We start from the raw sequence: 20,125 nt of genomic DNA, 5'->3' as shown, positions 1-20,125 counted from the left end.
GCTACCTAGGCCATTCCAGGCTGTCTAAGAATTGTGCCAGCAGAACTGCTGACTACCTCCACCCAAGTCTTCCCACTTCACAGTGATATCCTTGGAAGCTGTGGAATATGTTCCCCATTGAAATCACTGACAGCAGGCTTCTGGGGCAAACCCCCTCTCAGGAGGAGGACACAGTCTTGACGTCCAAATACACAGCCCTCCCTTCTAGATTGGTTTAGAAGGCATATTGCCTACTCCCAGGGAGTAGATTTCCCAGCTAGCTCGTCCCACTACCCTCTGGCCAATCTGCCAATTGAGTTTTTCAGGAAATCCTAGTCTTCTCCAGATGTCGTAAGTATTGTTGATGAGGGAGATGGGCTGGTTACAGGGGTCTGCATAGCACCTGCTCTCAGTGACTGAGGTGGGTCTATTGGACTTAGCAAATCATTCTGCAGGTGCTGCTGCAAAGAGCTGGAGCACCTGCTCCATAGCTGCTGCTTTTCTAGCAACCTGTATCGCTCTGGGGGGGGGGGGGGGGAAAGGGAGGAGAAAAGCCTAACACGACAGGCCTGTCTAGTCTTTAATGATTGCTTGAATGCTGACTATTTATTTATTTAGAATTTTTATATACCGATATTCGATACAAATATCATATCAGGTTGGTTTCCATTGAACAAAACAGTCGCGGTTAAGGCGTAACATTAAACAGAGTTTCTGAACATAAGAACATTAGACATCAATAACATATCAAACAGCGTAAAAGGCGTAAAATAACTAAAAATAAAAGTAGAAATAATTGAGTGATACAGTAACGTGAACAATGTTGATGGGCATAAACATGAGCTAAAGAACTAATGCATCTACTTTACCTGCAAGGCTAGCAGCCTCAGCCTGTTTGATAGTGGGAGATGAAAGGGGAAGGATTGAGGAAGAAGAAAAGTGCCAGTGGTTTTTTGTTTTAATGCTTCCCCCCCCCCCCATCTCTGCCGTGGAGACTGGTTTTCTGTCTGTGCTTTCTACTTACAGCATATGCATTAGTTTGGGAAAGGAGGCAGACTGCCTGTTTCCTTATGTACAAGGAGAAGGAAGCACTGCAACAGGAACAGTTTGACAAGCAAAACTGGTTTCCTGCCTCCATCCAAGGGCCTCTTCCCTTCAGCCCACCCTAAGAAGAGGAGAGCAGCCAGAAGCATGGAAGGGCCCTGGACCCAGAATCACTTACGGGAGAGTGCGCCAGATAGCTGTGGCCAGTCCTTTAAGGTAGGCAGAGGGAGTTGCTTGGAGAGGTCCTCACAGGCAGGGTGTGGTCCTGTAGCACCATCCTCCACTACAATGTTTCTCAACTGGGTCTACCTCCCCCCTAATATAAAAAAAAAGTCTGTCCTGACAGTAGGGAAGACAAGGAGGTACAATAGCTGAATGAGCTGGAAGATGGGGATGAAAGGAGAGCGACAGAAGCTGAGAAGCCTGGGGATGGTAGTGGTACTAGGATAGAGACATGTATGGACAGACTCCTCCCAAACTAGAGTCACTCCTGCACTGGGAAAAAGAGTTAGACATTGTCAGGCTATAGCAGTGGTAGAGCTGACTTGCACCGAGGGTGCAAACGGGAGTAGAGAACAGCTGTGCACTGTCAGAAGGCACAAGCATGATAGGGAACACAAGTCAGACAAGAATGTGCAGTTCCAGCTTTTATTAATAGTTTCTCCATAAACAGGATTTACATAGATGTAAATTTTATAATGCAAGTGAAACAACCATGAGTGAAAGGTTTCCTGCATCCCAATCACCATACACCCAACAACCAATGAGAACAGATGTGCTTTGGAGCAAGTATAACAAATATAATTTAAGGTAATTCCACAAGAGCTGTAACATTCAATATTCCTCATCGTCATCTGTGCCTTCTGCTGACTCTCTCCCAACTTCTTCATAATCCTTCTCCAGAGCGGCCAAGTCTTCCCTAGCCTCCGAGAACTCCCCCTCCTCCATCCCCTCCCCCACGTACCAGTGCACAAAGGCTCTTTTGGAGTACATCAGATCAAACTTGTGATCCAGCCGTGCCCAGGCTTCCGCTATGGCCGTGGTATTGCTCAACATGCAGACCGCACGTTGGACCTTAGCCAGGTCTCCTCCCGGCACCACTGTGGGAGGCTGGTAGTTTATGCCCACCTTAAATCCAGTGGGACACCAGTCCACAAACTGGATCGACCTCTTGGTTTTAATTGCGGCTATGGCAGCATTGACATCCTTGGGCACCACATCGCCACGATACAGCAAGCAACATGCCATGTACTTACCACGTCTAGGGTCACATTTTACCATCTGGTTTGCGAAATCAAAGCAAGCATTAGTGATTTCTGATACAGAGAGCTGCTCATGGTAAGCCTTCTCTGCAGAGATAATTGGAGAGTAAGTGACTAAAGGGAAGTGGATTCTGGGATAGGGCACCAAGTTAGTTTGGAATTCAGTAAGGTCAACATTTAAGGCACCATCAAACCTCAGAGAAGCGGTAATGGACGACACTATCTGTGCTATTAGTCTGTTCAGATTGGTGTAGGAGGGCCGCTCAATATCCAGGTTACGTTGACAAAGGTCATAAATTGCCTCATTGTCCACCATGAATGCACAGTCTGAATGTTCCAGAGTGGTGTGAGTGGTCAGAATGGAATTGTAGGGTTCTACCACAGCCGTGGAGATCCTTGGGGCCGGGTATATCGAGAACTCCAGCTTAGACTTCTTGCCATAGTCTACTGAAAGTCGTTCCATCAATAGGGAGGTGAACCCCGCCTGTTCCTCCTCCAAAACTGTGGAAGACCAGGAAACCTTGAAGGCCGCTGCATTGATCAGCCTGCAAGAAGAGATCATTTCTATTGTATAATAGTAATAACCAGTCAATACTATTAAGTCTTCTACAGAAACCCAGACATATGCAGCACTGAGCAGCTACAGGAGTTTGTTCCAGGACATTATAATCTAGTTGAGACACAAGATAATCACTAAACAAAACATGTTAAAATTAACAAGAGGGCCAAGAGCAAAAGTGTTTATTTTGGAACTAAAAGCAATCTCAAGATAGAGGACTAACATGGCCATGAAAGTACAGTGCATCAAGATCAGCGATTGAGCAACTGGGACATTGACTAAATAATGGTTATGGAGTAGGGAGATAGATGCTTTATCAAGAAATATTACATTCTGATTAGTTGGAAGATTTGAATGCAGGATTCAATAAACTGACAGCTTTAACCTTCAATTCCAATCCCCCCCCCCCCCCCCACCAATCAAAGCAGCCCGGAAAGTTACATTTGCTTTTTGGGGGGAGCAGGAGGTATCAAGTCCCAAGAATTAATAATTCCTCCACACATCCTGTGTAGATATGGGAGATGCAGGTTTCTACATCTGGTTCTCCCTTCATTTCACTGGAGATCAAAATGCCCCACCAATGAAAGAGCATTAAGGGAAACCTCTTTTGTGGGCTTTACTTTAGAAACTTCCTGGGCACAGAAAGTTAGTGTCATGCCCAGTGTGAACATCGCTCCCCGCCACGGTTACCACCTCTGCAGCATCGAGAGCCAAGAAGGGGAGATCTAGCCCTGTAGCACACAAGCTAATCCTCCGCCCCACTCGTGCCTTTTCAGGATAGAGCAGTTGGTAATGTAGGTGGATTGGCTAAATTCACCTCTATGTACTCAATAGCCAGTTGACAAGCTGCTCACTTTCAGAAAGTGACAGACATGCCACAAGCTTGCTCAGTTGACAGTGGTTGTCCATGTGCCTGTATTTTTTTCCCCACTTAAAACTGAAAAAGTAAAATTTATTCACAGTTGTGCATTGCCTAAGGACTCCATCCTGCACCCAGAGGGACCCACAAACCCCATCTCAGCACCCCTACCAGTATCACTTCTGCGTCAATATGGAACTGGGGGAGTGCAAGCATCCTATTTACCATTTTACGGATCCTGTCCAAGACCGAATCGATTATTTCCTTCCCAATGGTGTAGTGGCCTCGGGCATAATTGTTGGCTGCGTCTTCCTTGCCTGTAATGAGCTGCTCTGGGTGGAAGAGGGTGCGGTAGGTCCCAGTTCGGATCTCATCTGTGAAAGTTGTGCGTTACATTTAGTATTCAATAGGCTAAAGTCAAACCTGTCAAGATATACATAACTACTTCCAATTATAGACGTCATAAAAAGAAGCTGAAAAGTAGTAGAGACAAGAGAGCACCTCTAAGTTCTGAAGCTCCATGATCAGTGTTCTAGTAATGTTAGGCCTGGATTTACCTACAGGTCTATTAGAGTTATGCCTTATACAAAGATACAGGTGGCAGCAGCAGTTTTCCATCCCCCCCCCCCCCCCTTCATGAATTTCAGCTCTAGCAGCCGTCCTCAAGCTACAGCAAGCATGGGGAATAAGCCTGCACTCAATAAGCCACAGCCCTCACTCAGAAGTTGTGAACTTCCCTATGCCCACCGCACTCTTTAGCAGAAGCAAGGACTTGAAAATCAGTTTTCCTGTATAAAGTTGTTACCTACTGTTGAAGTTGAGTGTTTACATTACTATTAACTAGGGATGTGAATCGTTTTAGGACGATTAAAATTATCGTCCGATAATTTTAATATCGTCTTAAACCGTTATGGAACACAATACAATAGAGATTCTAACGATTTATCGTTATAAATCGTTAGAATCGTGAGCCGGCACACTAAAACCCGCTAAAACCCACCCCCGACCCTTTAAATTAAATCCCCCACCCTCCCGAACCCCCCCCCCAAATGACTTAAATTACCTGGGGGTCCGGAACGGCAGCGGTCCGGAACGGGCTCCTGCTACTGAATCTTGTTGTCTTCGGCCGGCCGCCATTTTCCAAAATGGCGCCGAAAAATGGCGGCGGCCATAGACCAACAGGATTCGACGGCAGGAGGTCCTTCCGGACCCCCGCTGGACTTTTGGCAAGTCTTGTGGGGGTCAGGAGGCCCCCCCCAAGCTGGCCAAAAGTTCCTGGAGGTCCAGCGGGGTCAGGGAGCGATTTCCCGCCGCGAATCGTTTTCCGTACGGAAAATGGCGCCGGCAGGAGATCGACTGCAGGAGGTCGTTCAGCGAGGCGCCGGAACCCTCGCTGAACGACCTCCTGCAGTCGATCTCCTGCCGGCGCCATTTTCCGTACGGAAAACGATTTGCGGCGGGAAATCGCTCCCTGACCCCCGCTGGACCTCCAGGAACTTTTGGCCAGCTTGGGGGGGCCTCCTGACCCCCACAAGACTTGCCAAAAGTCCAGCGGGGGTCCGGAAGGACCTCCTGCCGTCGAATCCTGTTGGTCTATGGCCGCCGCCATTTTTCGGTGCCATTTTGGAAAATGGCGCCGGCCGAAGACAACAAGATTCAGTAGCAGGAGCCCGTTCCGGACCGCTGCCGTTCCGGACCGCCGCTGGACCACCAGGTAATTTAAGTCATTTGGGGCGGGGATTTAATTTAAAGGGTCGGGGGTGGGTTTTAGCGGGTTTTAACGAACGATTTTAACGATATATCACGATATTTTACCCCCCCAAACGGCAACAATACGATTCCCTCCCCCTCCCAGCCGAAATCGATCGTTAAGACGATCGAGGACACGATTCACATCTCTATACTATTAACTGTTTTTGTAAAACCTGTTGCTTTTTATTGTTCACTTACTGTATAACCGGTTACTTGTAAAGCCTTGTGCTAAGTTATTGTTTACTGTAAACAGAGGTGATGTAGACCTTTACGTACCGCGGTATATAAAATCTCCAAATAAATAAATACTAGATACTGGTTTCTTTTGTTCAGGTCAGCATTACTGTCAATGGTCCTGATGACAAACCACAGTGCAGCACCATGAAGCCAGCAGCTTTTAATATTGGTCATTTGCAATGAAGTTGTCACCAAGAGTCAGTATGTTTACATTGCTGAATGCAGACATGAAAATTCACAGCTTTTGTTTTATGGCCACCCTCAAGTGAAAGGGAGGCCAGGATGCAGTGCAAGCAGCATTTGCCAGTGGGACCGTACGCTGCTCAGCATTTTCCTAGGCTTCAAGTGAGGATTGTCAGGCTGGCAAAATGCACAAGTGCATGCTAGGAGCTCAGAGCCTGCAGGATACTAAAATATCAGCGGTCAGCAAGGGGATAGGGAGCGGTCCCTGTCAACAATGAGGCACACTGAGTGTGTTGTGTGCTAGTACTAATGGAGAAAGGCACTTGCTATGCTTTGATGTTAGTCCTATGGCTTGGGAATCCTACCTTAGATATTTCAGGGACATAAGCCCATTGCACAGGAATGCTCCTGGTGATACTATCACCACCTCCTTAATATGCACACGTTTCAGGACCCCATCTCTAGAAATCCAGCCCTAAACTCACCTACACCTTCCCCAGACCTATCTTAGATAGAGACAAAGGAATGTAACAAAGTCTTGGCTTGTCACCATCTTGATTCACAGGATGGAGCTGTTGTATAGGGAAGTGTTAAGATTCCTAGAAGTTTTGTTTATTCTTGTGAAGCCCATTTGGTCTATTCTTTCATAAGACAATATACTGCTGGCATATGATTAAAGGTGTTTACAGTAGGAAGATCAAAACTCACTTAGTGAGCCAATTAGTCAGTCATGAACCCAAAGTCAAATACATACTCAACCCAAGGGGCTTATTTTGTTTCCAAGATGTATAAAAAGCCTGTAGGTTTGACATTACCAATGACAGTTTCCTCTAGGTCTATGAAGACAGCTCTGGGCACGTGCTTTCCCGATCCGGTCTCACTGAAGAAAGTCCCAAAGGAGGAATCCTCTGTGCCGTATGCTTTCTCAGTAGGAATGATCCCGTCCGGCTGGATTCTGTGCTCCAGGCAGTACAGCTCCCAGCAGGCATTGCCCATCTGGACACCTGCCTGGCCAACGTGTACAGAGATGCACTCCCTCTGTTTCAGGAGAGGGAAGGGGGAAAAAACCACACACACACAAAACATAAGCTACTCAGTATGGTTTAAGAGCCTGGTAACTCAGGAACAGGCAGCACACTTTAATCCTTCCCCAGGAGCTAACGTTTTCAGATGGCCACATTCACCCTAGAATATAGAAGCTGGAGCTTTTATACATTGTGGTAGTGAATCTTTAAAGGGTAAGCTTTTCTTTGTTTTATAGGACAAGCTGACAACATACAGGTCTCCTATCACGTGTGGAAGTCTACAAAGTCTTTAAAAAAAAACAAAAAAACCAGGACACTTTTCTCCACCGATCTTTAAGAAAAATAGAGGTATTGCAGCCAGTGAAGGTGAACGTTACTACTAAGAGCTACTTTTAGTAGCTATTACACAGAGCAGCAGTATCTGTCGTTTTGGGAGCTCTTGTTCCTAACTAGCTAGGGGCTTGTCTCTTCGATGCCTCCTACCAGGGCTGGATTTAGAGCTACCCTACACTTTTTTAATATTCCTTCCAACCCAGAAAATAAGAACAGGCTTGATAGTAACTAGCTACAGGACAACAGGATCGAAAGATATAGCAAGACAAAACTAGCTAGTTGATTAAAGTTTTTAAAGCTTCAAATGACTTAGAGAATCAGTTTTAAGAATATTAATTTGAAAACTATTAAAAGTTTTACAGCTTTAAAGGTTATTGAACACTAATAAAACAACCTGAGAATCTGGCTCTCCATGGATAGGGAGAATAATTTCAGTTTATAACCCCCTCTTATTCTGATCTAGGAACACTTGTTCTCAACAACTTGAATGCGCATACAAACATCTCTGAAGAACCCCTAGATACGTTACTAGCAAACCAATCAATAGCAGAAATAGGAACAAAAACAACTCATGTTACACCATTATGCTTAACCTCACCATTCTTGCACAAATCTGTCCTCAAACCAATAAACCCAAGCAGCGCCACACAGCCTGTTCCCTCTGTCACTATTTAACAATGCAGAGCAAGGAGGGAAGGCAGGAGGGTCAGGTGGGTCCATTTCCTGCCCTCCAAATGGGAAACCCACCCCAGCTGTGCCCAGAAGCACCGAGCTGCTTTGCTTAAAGACGCAGTGCTGGCTGGACTGCTTCCAACAGGGGCTCTCAGCCACCCCGAGCCAGTCAGGATATCCACAATGAACAGGCAGGAGATGGCTCTGAGAGCAATGGACGCAGTGCACGCAGCGCTGTCTCATGCATATTCATTGTGGAGATCCTGAAAACCTGGCCTGTTTGAGGCTCTAGAGGACCGAAGAAGCCTACCCCTGGCTTAAAAAAAATATCAGCTTGTTTCTTTGCTCCATGGTGGAGACTTTGGGTCTTATTCTTAGGTCTCCTTTATTTTTTTTTTTTCCTCATCCAATATCCTTGACACTTTTTTAAGTTTAATATCTGCGCTTTATATGGCCATGTCCCCCGTTTCCATTTCCTTCCCTGATTGCACTCTTCAGCGGTTTGTGCCGTATTCCTGTTTTTTTCCCAGCTATCGGAGATGGATTTGTATGCACTGCTTCCGTTTCTTACAGGTCCATCGCTTGCGGGTGCCCCGAGGACCAGGCTGAGAGCCCCTGTTGGAAGCAGTCCAGCCAGCACTGCATCTTTAAGCAAAGCAGCTCGGGGCTTCTGGGCACAGCTGGGGTGGGTTTCCCATTTGGAGGGCAGGAAATGGACCCACCTGACCCTCCTGCCTTCCCCTCCTTGCTCTGCATTGTTAAATAGTAGCAGAGGGAGACGGTTCCTTGCGTTTATTAATCTGGTGAGAGAATTGTGTGAGAATGGTGAGTTTATGTATAGCCGTATAAACTGAGTTTAATGGTTTTGAGGTTTTTCTCTTCTGGTAACTATTTTGTAAGTAATGTATGATAGGGGTTCTTCAGAAATATCTGAGCGTGTGTTTAAGATCCCTAGACTAGGTTAAAGGGGTTATAAGTTGTAATTACCTTCCCCATCTAAATATCTAGGTGAGGGGAATTGGATTCCAGGTGTTCAAAAACATAGAAAGTTACACAATTATTATTATTTTTAATAATCATCAAAGTAAACATTAAAAGTGATTCTCCCTAACACTTTTGAGAGAGTGTTTATTTCATTAAAGCTTTTTTTTTTTTTTTTTTTTTTTTAGTGAAATAGTGCTGTCTTGCTGTATTTGTCCTATCGTTTTGTAGTGAGTTAACTCTAAACTTATCCTAAACTGTTCTTATATTTTAGCCTTAAGGTGGAGAGAATGTAAAAATACATTACTATAACTCTAAAATGTAATGTACTCCTAAACCATCAAGTATCTTGTGTAGCTTTCCACGGTAAACATTAAGCTTACTTTTAACAATAAGCACTACAGGACAGTAAGTGAATGGCACTTTGTGGGGAAATCCTTCCAATATGACTTTATGGTAGTGAATTTTTAAGAGCAGAACAATGTATAAAAACTCCCAGCTTTTATATTCCAGGGCACATGTGCCCATCAGCATACTGCGCTGAAAATAGCTCCCGGGAAGGCTTAGTATTTGCTGTCTGCGCGTCTTGCTGAGATGTTGGAGTACGTACTGAGCCCTTCTTTTCCTCTCTCCTGAAACAGAGGGAGTGCATCTCTGTACACGTTGGCCAGGCAGGGGTGCAGATGGGCAATGCCTGCTGGGAGCTGTACTGCCTGGAGCACAGAATCCAGCCGGACGGGCTCATTCCCACGGAGACCGTATCTGGCCTAGTGGATTCCTCCTTTGGGACGTTCTTCAGTGAGACCGGATCGGGGAAGCACGTGCCCAGAGCGGTGTTCGTGGACCTGGAAGAAACGGTGATAGGTAAGGTTGACACGTCAGCACTTTATATCCAAAATAAGCCGCCCCCCTCGGGCTGAGCATGGATTCTGACTCTGGGTTCCTGCCTGATTAAGTGGGTGCTCTTAGTGTCTCCCTAAGAATATTGCGCTTTGATCTTCCTGCTACAAAAAAAAAAACATCTTTAATCATAGGCCAGGAGTGTACCCAGTCTTCTACAAGAAATAGACCAAGTGGCCTTCACAAGGACAAACCAAGAACTTCTAGGAGCCTTAACAGTTCCCTGGATTGCACAGCTCAGGAGATCACGCTTCTCAGCTACCGATTTCATATGGACTACTACAGTCTGAAACTTTAACTATCCTTCATGACTTGGTTCAGAACGACCTGTCTGCCTGGCTTAATGCTGCCCTTCGCCTCCAGTTGCTTATTAGCTGGTTAAGATCCTCGGCAGAGAATCTCCCGGAAGATTGGCAGGCTGGAAGCTACTGGGAGAGCATTTTCTGTGGAGAGGTCTCAGGGAGGGGATGGAGCGCCACACATCGTGTGAAAAAAAAGTGTACAAATGCTTTGATAACCTTCCTGCTCACTGAGGCATACAGTCTTACAGGCTAGGTATTCGCTTCCACTCGTCAGATGCTATATTGGTGGGTGTGTGTGTGAGGAGGTTATCTGTTATGATTTTAAATATAAATGTTTTAAACTGCTGGGGTGGGGGGAAGTGGAGTAGACACTTTTTTTTTTTTTTTTAAATTTCACTCCCTATTAATCAAGATGGTGACCAGTCAAGATCTTGCTACCTTCCTGTGTCTCTATAAGAAAGGTCTTGAGAGAGTGCTGGATTAGGATCTGGGATTGATGCAAGGAAGTCTTAGGGCTGGATGTCTAGAGGTGATGACAAAGGGGAGCTTCAGAAACGTGCATGCTAAGGAGAATGCCTGTGCAATGGCTTTTGTCCCTGAAAAATCATCTAAGGTAGGAATCCCATGCAGCTTCTTGGATTCCTGCGCCATAGAACTAACACAATCATAGTAGGTGCCTTCCCCCACTGTTGTCTCATTCTGAACTTATCCTCACTTACAATAGTACTGGCACGCACATAACACACTCAGTGTGCCTCATTGTTGGCAGGGACCACTCCCCACCCCCTTGCTGACTGCTGATATCTTAGTATCCTGCAGGCTCTGAGCTCCTAGCATGCACTTGTGCATTTTGCTAGCCTGAGAATCCTTGCTTGAAGCCTAAGAGAATGCTGAGCAGTGTACGGTCCCACTCAAATCATTCCCTTCCACTGCATCCTGGCCTCCCTTTCACTTGAGGGTGGCCATAAAACAAGAAGCTGTGAATTCCCAAGTCTGCATCCAGAAATTCAGTAGTGTAAAGATAACTATTCATGGTAGTAACTTCACTGAAAATGACCGCTATTGGCAGCTTCTGGTTTCATGGTGCTGCACTGTGGTTTGTCATCAGGACCATTGACAGTAATGCTGACCTGAACCTCGACAAGTATTTAGTAATCCTCTGTTCAACTACTGATGCTTAATAGCACAAGCATAGGGAAGCTCAGATTTTATTCCCCAGGCTTGCTGCAGCTTGAGGACTGCTCTGGAGCTGACATTCATGGGGATGAGGCAGTATCAGCAGGTGGAGTGCTTTCCACGGTGCAGAATTGCATGATTGGGGGTGGGGACGACATGGAGCATTTGTCACCTGCCCTCCAAATCATTGTTCAAGGCACAAGCCTAGAAACTTAAGGCCTGAATTTACACACAGAACATGGAGCTCGGAAGCTCCATAACCGTTGGAGGTGCACTGTCTTTACCACTGTTCAGCTTGTGTTAAAATGGACTATAATTGGGAGTGGAAATGGCCACTTTCCCTGGTTATGCTTTAGTGGGAAGCCCCATGTCTCAATTGTTATGTATATCTCGACAGGTTTGACGTTAGCCTATTGAATACTAAATGTAATGCACAACTTTCACAGATGAGATCCGAACTGGGACCTACCGCACCCTCTTCCACCCAGAGCAGCTCATTACAGGCAAGGAAGATGCAGCCAACAACTATGCCCGAGGCCACTACAGCATTGGGAAGGAAATAGTTGATTCGGTCTTGGACAGGATCCGTAAAATGGTAAATTGGATACTTACCCTCCCCCAGTTCCATATTAACAGGGAAGTGATAGGCTAGGGGTGCTGAGACGGGGTTTGCAAGTCTCCCTCAGCAGCAGAAGGAGACTTCGGGCAATGCACAGCTGTGAATAAACTTTACTTTTTCAGTAAGTTTAACTGCAAAAAAAAAAAAAAAAATACAGGCACACTGTCAAATGACCAAGTTGGTGGCAGGTCTACTATGTGTAACTTTCTGAAAATCTGAAAGCAAGTGGCTTTTCAGTTGCCTAAGAGTACATAAAGGCAAATTTGGCAAACCCACCTGCATTACATACTATTTTATCTAACAAAGGCCTATGGAAAAAGCACCCCATGGCATACAAATAGTACTGTGGCACAAGTGGGGCTGAGGATAATCTTGTGTGCTACAGGGCTAGATCTCCTCCTCTTGGCTCTTGATGCTGTGGAGAGGAGCGATGTTCACACTGGGCATTACATTAATTTTCTGTGCCCATGAAGCTTCTAAAGTAAAGCCCACAGAGGAGCTTTTTAAAGAGGTTTCCCTTAATGCTCTTTCATTGGTGGGGAATTTTGATCTCCAATGAGATGAAGGGAGAACCAGCTGTAGATTTGGGGGATGCTGAAAATGCAAGTTTCTACACAGGATGCATGGAGGAATCATTCTTGGGACTTGACCCCGTGAAAGCAAATGTAACTTTTCAGGCTGCTTTGGGGGGGGGGGGGGGGAATGGAGTTTCATGAGGTGAAAGCAAACTGTCAACTTATTGAATCCTGCATTCAGATCTTCCAGCTAATCAGATAAGAATTCACTGAATATTTCTTGTCATTCAAACATCTATCCCCTACTCCTGTAAGCACTATTTGGCCAGTAAATGTCCAATTGCTCAGTCACTGATCTTGATCTTTCTAGCCATGTAAAAGTCCTGTCTCAAAATTGCTTTTAATTCCAAAATGGCCTCTTCTGATCTTGGCCCTCTTGTTTAAAAATGTTTTACTGTTTAGTGTTAATTAGACAATTGCCTAGTGCAGAGGTTCCCAAACCTGTCCTGAGGGACCCCTAGCCAGTCAGGTTTACAGGACATCCACAATGAATATGCATGAGAAATTTGCATGCACTGCCTCTCTAAAATGCAAATTATATCTCATAAATATTTATTGTGGATGTCCTGAAAACTTGACTGTCTGGGAGTCCCCCAGGACAGGTTAAGGAACTTTTTTTGTCTAGTCTGGTTCAACTAGATTGTAAGCTCCATGGAGCAGAGACTCTATAGCTGTACAGTCTGGGTTTGTCTGTCTGAGGAAATGACTAATAGTAATAACCAGCCAGAAAACTATTGTGCACTAGTAACTATTCATGTCTCTTCTTGCAGGCTGATCAATGCAGCGGCCTTCAAGGTTTCCTGGTCTTCCACAGTTTTGGAGGAGGAACAGGCTCGGGTTCACCTCCCTATTGATGGAACGACTTTCAGTAGACTATGGCAAGAAGTCTAAGCTGGAGTTCTCGATATACCCGGCCCCAAGGATCTCCACGGCTGTGGTAGAACCCTACAATTCCATTCTGACCACTCACACCACTCTGGAACATTCAGACTGTGCATTCATGGTGGACAATGAGGCAATTTATGACCTTTGTCAACGTAACCTGGATATTGAGCGGCCCTCCTACACCAATCTGAACAGACTAATAGCACAGATAGTGTCGTCCATTACCGCTTCTCTGAGGTTTGATGGTGCCTGCTTAAATGTTGACCTTACTGAATTCCAAACTAACTTGGTGCCCTATCCCAGAATCCACTTCCCTTTAGTCACTTACTCTCCAATTATCTCTGCAGAGAAGGCTTACCATGAGCAGCTCTCTGTATCAGAAATCACTAATGCTTGCTTTGATTTCGCAAACCAGATGGTAAAATGTGACCCTAGACGTGGTAAGTACATGGCATGTTGCTTGCTGTATCGTGGCGATGTGGTGCCCAAGGATGTCAATGCTGCCATAGCCGCAATTAAAACCAAGAGGTCGATCCAGTTTGTGGACTGGTGTCCCACTGGATTTAAGGTGGGCATAAACTACCAGCCTCCCACAGTGGTGCCGGGAGGAGACCTGGCTAAGGTCCAACGTGCGGTCTGCATGTTGAGCAATACCACGGCCATAGCGGAAGCCTGGGCACGGCTGGATCACAAGTTTGATCTGATGTACTCCAAAAGAGCCTTTGTGCACTGGTACGTGGGGGAGGGGATGGAGGAGGGGGAGTTCTCGGAGGCTAGGGAAGACTTGGCCGCTCTGGAGAAGGATTATGAAGAAGTTGGGAGAGAGTCAGCAGAAGGCACAGATGACGATGAGGAATATTGAATGTTACAGCTCTTGTGGAATTACCTTAAATTATATTTGTTATACTTGCTCCAAAGCACATCTGTTCTCAGTGATTGGGATCCAGAAAACTCTTCACTCATGGTCATCCCACATGTAGAATGTATAATGCTTCTGCTATGTAAAGTCTGTGTAATGGAGAAAAGCTTAATAAAAGCTGGAACTGCATATTTGTCTTTTCTTCATTTTATATCGTCTGGTAGGGAATACAAATCTTAAATGGTTCTTGTGCCTCCTGACAGCACACATCTGTCCCTTACCAGCTATTCTCTAATCAAATTTGCACCAGCACAGTGGGAGTTGGCTGTGCCGCTGCTGTTTCCCAGTGCAGTAGCAGCTCTCTTTAGAAGTCAGTCCATGCATGCTGTTTGCACCATAGTACTGCTACCTCCTGAGCTCTGTCTACACAGCTTGTGGCTCTTCCTTCATCCCATCTTCCAGCTCATTCACTTATGCCACTTTTCTTACCTTTTTATTCCTTGTCTCCCATATTGTTGTGCCTAGGATACAGGACCCTGTACAAGTTGAAAGGAACTCATGGTGGGGCAGAATCCCACCTTGAGGCTAGATCTGCTTATATCTCCTCTTCCAGACTGGCACACTTTGTCTTGCTTTGCCAATCTGCTGTCTGTCCCCTGGCTCTGTTGCATTGAAAGGGCAGAGTCGTGGCTGGTGCCTGGCTGATCTCTAGAAACCATGCTTTGAACTTGCTCAGGCCTGGTAACTCCTGCCTGCTCATCTGCTCTAGTGTATGAAGCAGCCAAGAAGTACTGGTCTGAAAGTTGGAGCAGTTCCTAGTGTCGTCAGAGAATGCTACAAGCTGTCTGATGCTAGTCTTCTAAATGTGCAGGATGCACCCTTTTATAAGGAGAGCACTGGCTGCACCCATAACTCATTTCTAAGGGGGAACTGGTTAGATTAGATTTTAGGGAAAAGAACTGGATCCAGGCCTGAACTGCAGCTGATATTTGTTAGAATAACTACATAAATTTCCATAGGCTTCAGACAGTCTGACCTTGTAAGTCAGAACCTTAAGACATTCTTGCTCTGACTAGCGAATTACTGAGGTGAATTACTTAGCAGTACCTTGGTGATCAGAGGGCTGAGTCATGCAAATGCTTTCCTTTGAAGCCCACAGAAATTCTTCCTGCCCATACAAATGTTAAACTACCCTCTGGTTTCACACTACAAGAGGGGGTGATTTGACTGGAAGTCGGTGGTATTCCCTTGGGACTGCAGTGACACCAAGCGGACCTGGCTACACTTGCTTAGGTTATTTTGGCAGAAGGAAAATTGAATTGGATGGACGTATGGCAATTCTTGGAATCAGAAGTTGGGATGTAATCCCAGACCAGAACCAATGAGGAGCAAGGGATTGATCTGCTAATTGAACTTTTTAACGAGGTATAAAAGAGGTTCTTTTGTGTACAGGCAGAGTGAGGAAAGGACAGACGGATATAGCAGTGAGGTGAGGTTCCTCCCCCAGGCACCTGGCTGCTCTCACAACAGAGAGAAGTTGCAGACAGAGGGGAGCATTCCTCCTAGCCATAGTCTGTAAAATAGTCACTATGGGAAGAGCTAAGATGGCCGCCGACAGAGCTCTCCAACCTGCTATACCTAAAACTCAATTTCCTGAACTGAGTAGGTCACACACAAGAGGAAGGCTAGGGTAAGGGAGCATCTACTTTCGTCTCAGCCACGGCTTTCTTCTTTCTTCATGTCGACAGCTGGTCCAAAGCCGGAGGAGAGAGCCGCGGCGGAGGCCGAAGCAGAGCGAGAGACGGCACAGCTGGCCGAGGCAATATCGTTGCGCTCCTAGTACTTCCCCCCCCCCCCCCCCCACAACACGTAACTCCAGAGCTCCCTGCTATCACAGGATCCCCTGTGATCGCAGGGGGCTCTGGCATCATATGTCTGGCTGTGGAAGTTTTGAGGAGTGGAGACCAGGCTGTGGGGGGGAGAAAGGGAGCCCAGGCCAGATGTGGATCCAATTTTGCCTTTGAAGCCGGCAGAGATCACCCTTGGCTTGCGATGGTCAGCAAACAAATCCCTAGAATTGGTGATTTTATAAATTTGACTCTATCGACTATGAGTTTTTAACACTGTTTTGTTAATCTAGAGAACTCTGTGTCGTCAAAATAAACCTGGAAAACTGTGAAAAATGTATAGAAAAAGTGGAAGTTTTTCAACAAAGCTTTAAGTCTGAGTTACTCAATGAAAAGAAATTGGAATTCATGGAAAATTCATTGAAATATCCTAACCTGAGGGTTTTGATTTTTCCATGTTTAAAGAATATTTGTTGCATAGGTTGAAAATGCCTCAGCAATCCATAGCAGCCTTTGCGGAGGTGGATTCTTTACCTTTTAAGACCTAGCACTGCCAATCAAGAGGGCAATGTGTTGCCTGAAAGTTCCTTGAACTGGACTGAGATATTGGAAACATCAATAGATACTGAAATATCAACAAGAGCAACGCTCTTTGCTTCATTTGTAGTTCCATCAAAACCTATATTTCTTAGACATCGTTTGGATAACTTTCATGATTAAAAAATATGGATTTATCCAGGCTTAGCAAGAATGCAAATAAGAAGGAAGACTTTTTTTTTTTTTAGATTGAGATCAGAAGTGGAAGCCTGGGGGGGAGCTTGATTTCTGCTAAAATGTCCTTGTGGATGTGAAATAATGTACTTACAGTATAAATATTTCTTTTTAGGTTTCCGGACTCCCATCCCCTAGTAAACACAGAAACTGGCTAAGAGCATAGTAAGCAAACCAGTTGTAGTCTCTGATTGCTATGATGTGATTTATAAAATCCCTTTAATAGTTTTTTTTTTTTTCTTTCTCTCTGCTCATTTAAATTAGCTCTCTCCAAATTTCCTTAGGAAAGAAACAGATATTGTTTTTAGGATATGATAACTTACTATGATGTATTGCATTATATCTGTATACAATTATAATTCTGAAATGCATAAATTAAAAAAAAACATCTAGCAGTGCCACGAAAGAAGTGTTTTGTTTTTTTTAATTTTGCAGTGAGGGAAAAGATTTCTGACTTTGTGTTTCATTTAAAGTTAGGATACTGTTTAGAATAGGATCTGCATACATTCAGTATCAAGCTAAGTAGGGCCAGTGCAAGAGGATTAGATGCCCTAGGCCCCTTCTGCCTTGTACCTGCTCCGTCCCCAGTTGTGCACCATTGCACTGAGCCACGAGCAGCTGAAACTCTACTCCTCCATGTGGCCAGTGGCCCCACAACATAAGAAATTGCCATGCTGGGTCAGACCAAGGGTCCATCAAGCCCAGCATCCTGTTTCCAACAGAGGCCAATCCAGGCTATAAATACCTGGCACTATCCATTGAGAAGAAGAGAAGGTGGACAGAGCATCTTCCAGAGTTAATGATGGCCTATAATGGGAATGTGCGCAGTTCAACTGGATATCCCCACATTACCTACTGTTGGTTGTGGCTCACAATTACCATGGGATGAAGTCTCTGCACCATTCACTGAAGAAGAAGAAGAGTATGCGATGCCTGATGACTGGGTGTTGTCTCACCGAAATAGGCTGAATGCAGCCTGTGCAATAGCAGAGGAGACATCAAGGTGAAGTGGAGAGATTCAGAAGAGACAGTATGACTGAAAGGTGTGGGGGATAAGGTTCTCAGATGACATAACTTCCAGAGGTGTCCCCCCTTCCGTGTTGACTTCACAAACGGACATTCATTGGCATAGCAAAGCCATGAGTCCAAGTTTGGGAATGGGAACATTCTATTGCCAGACCGAGCCCAGTTTCCTACAAACCCATTTGAAGGGTGATGATTATATTAACCAACAGTGCCTCACTTGTATAGAACTCATCCCTGTAACCCTCGTTCTATGCCCTTCAGGCCCAGATTTAGACACAGGCAACTGCCTCTGGCACCAAATCCTTAATCCACGCCAAGCATCCCCACTGAGCTTAAGCCTAAATCCAAACCTTCTGCTCAATGTTGTTTGTTTCCTTTGTGTGGTGTGAGCTCCGGTTAGTGGAAGGAAGATGGGGGGGGGGGGGGGAAATCAGCAGGGGGTCTTCAGCAGGGCCCTCTCGCACAGCTTTCCATAAGAACATAAGATTTGCCATCGTGGGTCAGATCGATGGTCCATCCAGCCTGGTATCCATGATAACAGGAAGCCTGTGCGCGCGGTAGGAGGAGGTGGGACTTCAGAGGGCTGGTCAGCGCGAGGGAGCTACTGAAGGCCCCGCGTTGGGTTTTTTTTTTCCTTGTCTTTTGCTGCAGCAGTTTTGAGGTGGGAGGGAGAGATGCCCTGACAAAAGGATTTCGGCAGGAGCAATCTTACCTTCGCACCCCCCCACACTGTAGGGGGAAGGGGGGAAGATAAGTCCTGTTGTCCATGGCCACATGCACTGTTAATTGTCCCTGAGACACATATAACTGCTAATCTAGGCTGCAACAGGCAACATAGCAGAAGAATACCCAGCTCTGCACACCTTTTGTCAGATGGCAGGACCTGTAACCTGCCCCATTTTTCTCAAAATTAGGTTCAGAAGCAACATAGCACAGTGTGCAGGGTAAAAACAATATGGGAGGGGTGAGACGCAGGGTGACAAGAGAAGACTGGAGAAATTCTGCAGGAAATTGTTGACACATAAGAACATGCCATACTGGGTCAGACAAGGGTCCATCAAGCCCAGCATCCTGTTTCCAACAGTGGCCAATCCAGGCCATAACCTGGCAAGTACCCAAAAACTGTCTATCCCATGTTACTGTTGCTAGTAATAGCAGTAGCTATTTTCTAACTTATGATTTTTTAACAGTGCTCCTGCTCTTTTTTAATGCATCAATCCCATAGAGTCTCTTCAACCTTAGAATTAGTCAGGTGCTCTTTCGGCAGTCAAAAAGCAAACAATGTTAGGAGTTATTAGGAAGAAAATGGTTAATAAATGGAAAATGTCATAATGCCTCTGTATCGCTCCATGGTGAGACCCCACCTTGAATACTGTGTACAATTCTGGTTGCTGCATCTCAAAAAAGATATTTGCGATGGAGAAGGTACAGAGGAGGGCAACCAAAATGATAAAGGGGATGGGACAGCTCCTCTATGATGAAAGGCTGAAGAGGTTAGGGCTGTTCAGTTTGGAGAAGAGACGACTGAGGTGGGGATATGATAGAGGTCTTTAAGATCATGAGAGGTCTTGAACGAGTAGATGTGAATTGGTTATTTACACTTTCGGATAATAGAAAGACTAGGGGGCACTCCATGAAGTTAGCAAGCAGCACATTTAAGACTAATCGGAGAAAATTCTTTCTCACTCAATGCACAATTAAGCTCTGGAATTTGTTGCCAGAGGATGTGGTTAGTGCAGTTAGTGTAGCTGGATTTAAAAAAGTTTGAATACGTTCTTGGAGGAGAAGTCCATTACCTGCTATTAATCAAATTGACTTAGGGAATGGCCTCTGCTATTACTGGCATCAGTAGCATAGGATCTTCTTAGTGTTAGGTAACTTGCCAGGTTCTTGTGGCCTGGTTTGGCCTCTTTGGAAACAGGATGCTGGGCTTGATGGACCTTTGGTCTGACCCAGCATGGCAATTTCTTATGTTCTTATATAATTAATTCCAGTGAAACATTATCAGCATTATCTACACTGTTGTGCCTTTTTTTTTTGTAACCAGTCACTTTCTGCTATCAAAAAGCCCCGCCAGCTGCATTGCTTGGGCTGTGGGAATCCTTCTGGAGCCACTCGTCTGAGAGTATCACCTTGCATTCCATGAAACTCAGCTCTACCATGACACTGGTTCTGCTCTGTCGCACCTCCTTTTTTTTTTTCTTCTTTCTGTCAGGCCCCGCTCTCTTTCAAGCGGGAACCTCCCTTCAGCACCAAGGATAACCCAGCGGATGCCCGCA

At 45.4% G+C, this 20,125-nt stretch overlaps 2 pseudogenes; one reads left to right on the top strand and one right to left on the bottom strand.

Annotated features, from left to right (window-relative positions):
* Positions 1 to 1,657: 1,657 nt before the first annotated feature.
* Positions 1,658 to 7,879, bottom strand: LOC115099012 (annotated as a pseudogene).
* Positions 7,880 to 8,429: 550 nt separating this feature from the next.
* LOC115099348 lies at positions 8,430 to 14,380 on the top strand (annotated as a pseudogene).
* The last annotated feature ends 5,745 nt before the right edge of the window (positions 14,381 to 20,125 follow it).

This window comes from Rhinatrema bivittatum, chromosome 9, assembly GCF_901001135.1.
Source record: "Rhinatrema bivittatum chromosome 9, aRhiBiv1.1, whole genome shotgun sequence".
Taxonomy (NCBI): Eukaryota; Metazoa; Chordata; class Amphibia; order Gymnophiona; family Rhinatrematidae; genus Rhinatrema; species Rhinatrema bivittatum.
Note: the sequence above shows the minus strand (reverse complement) of the source record. Positions and strands in the feature narration are given on the sequence as shown.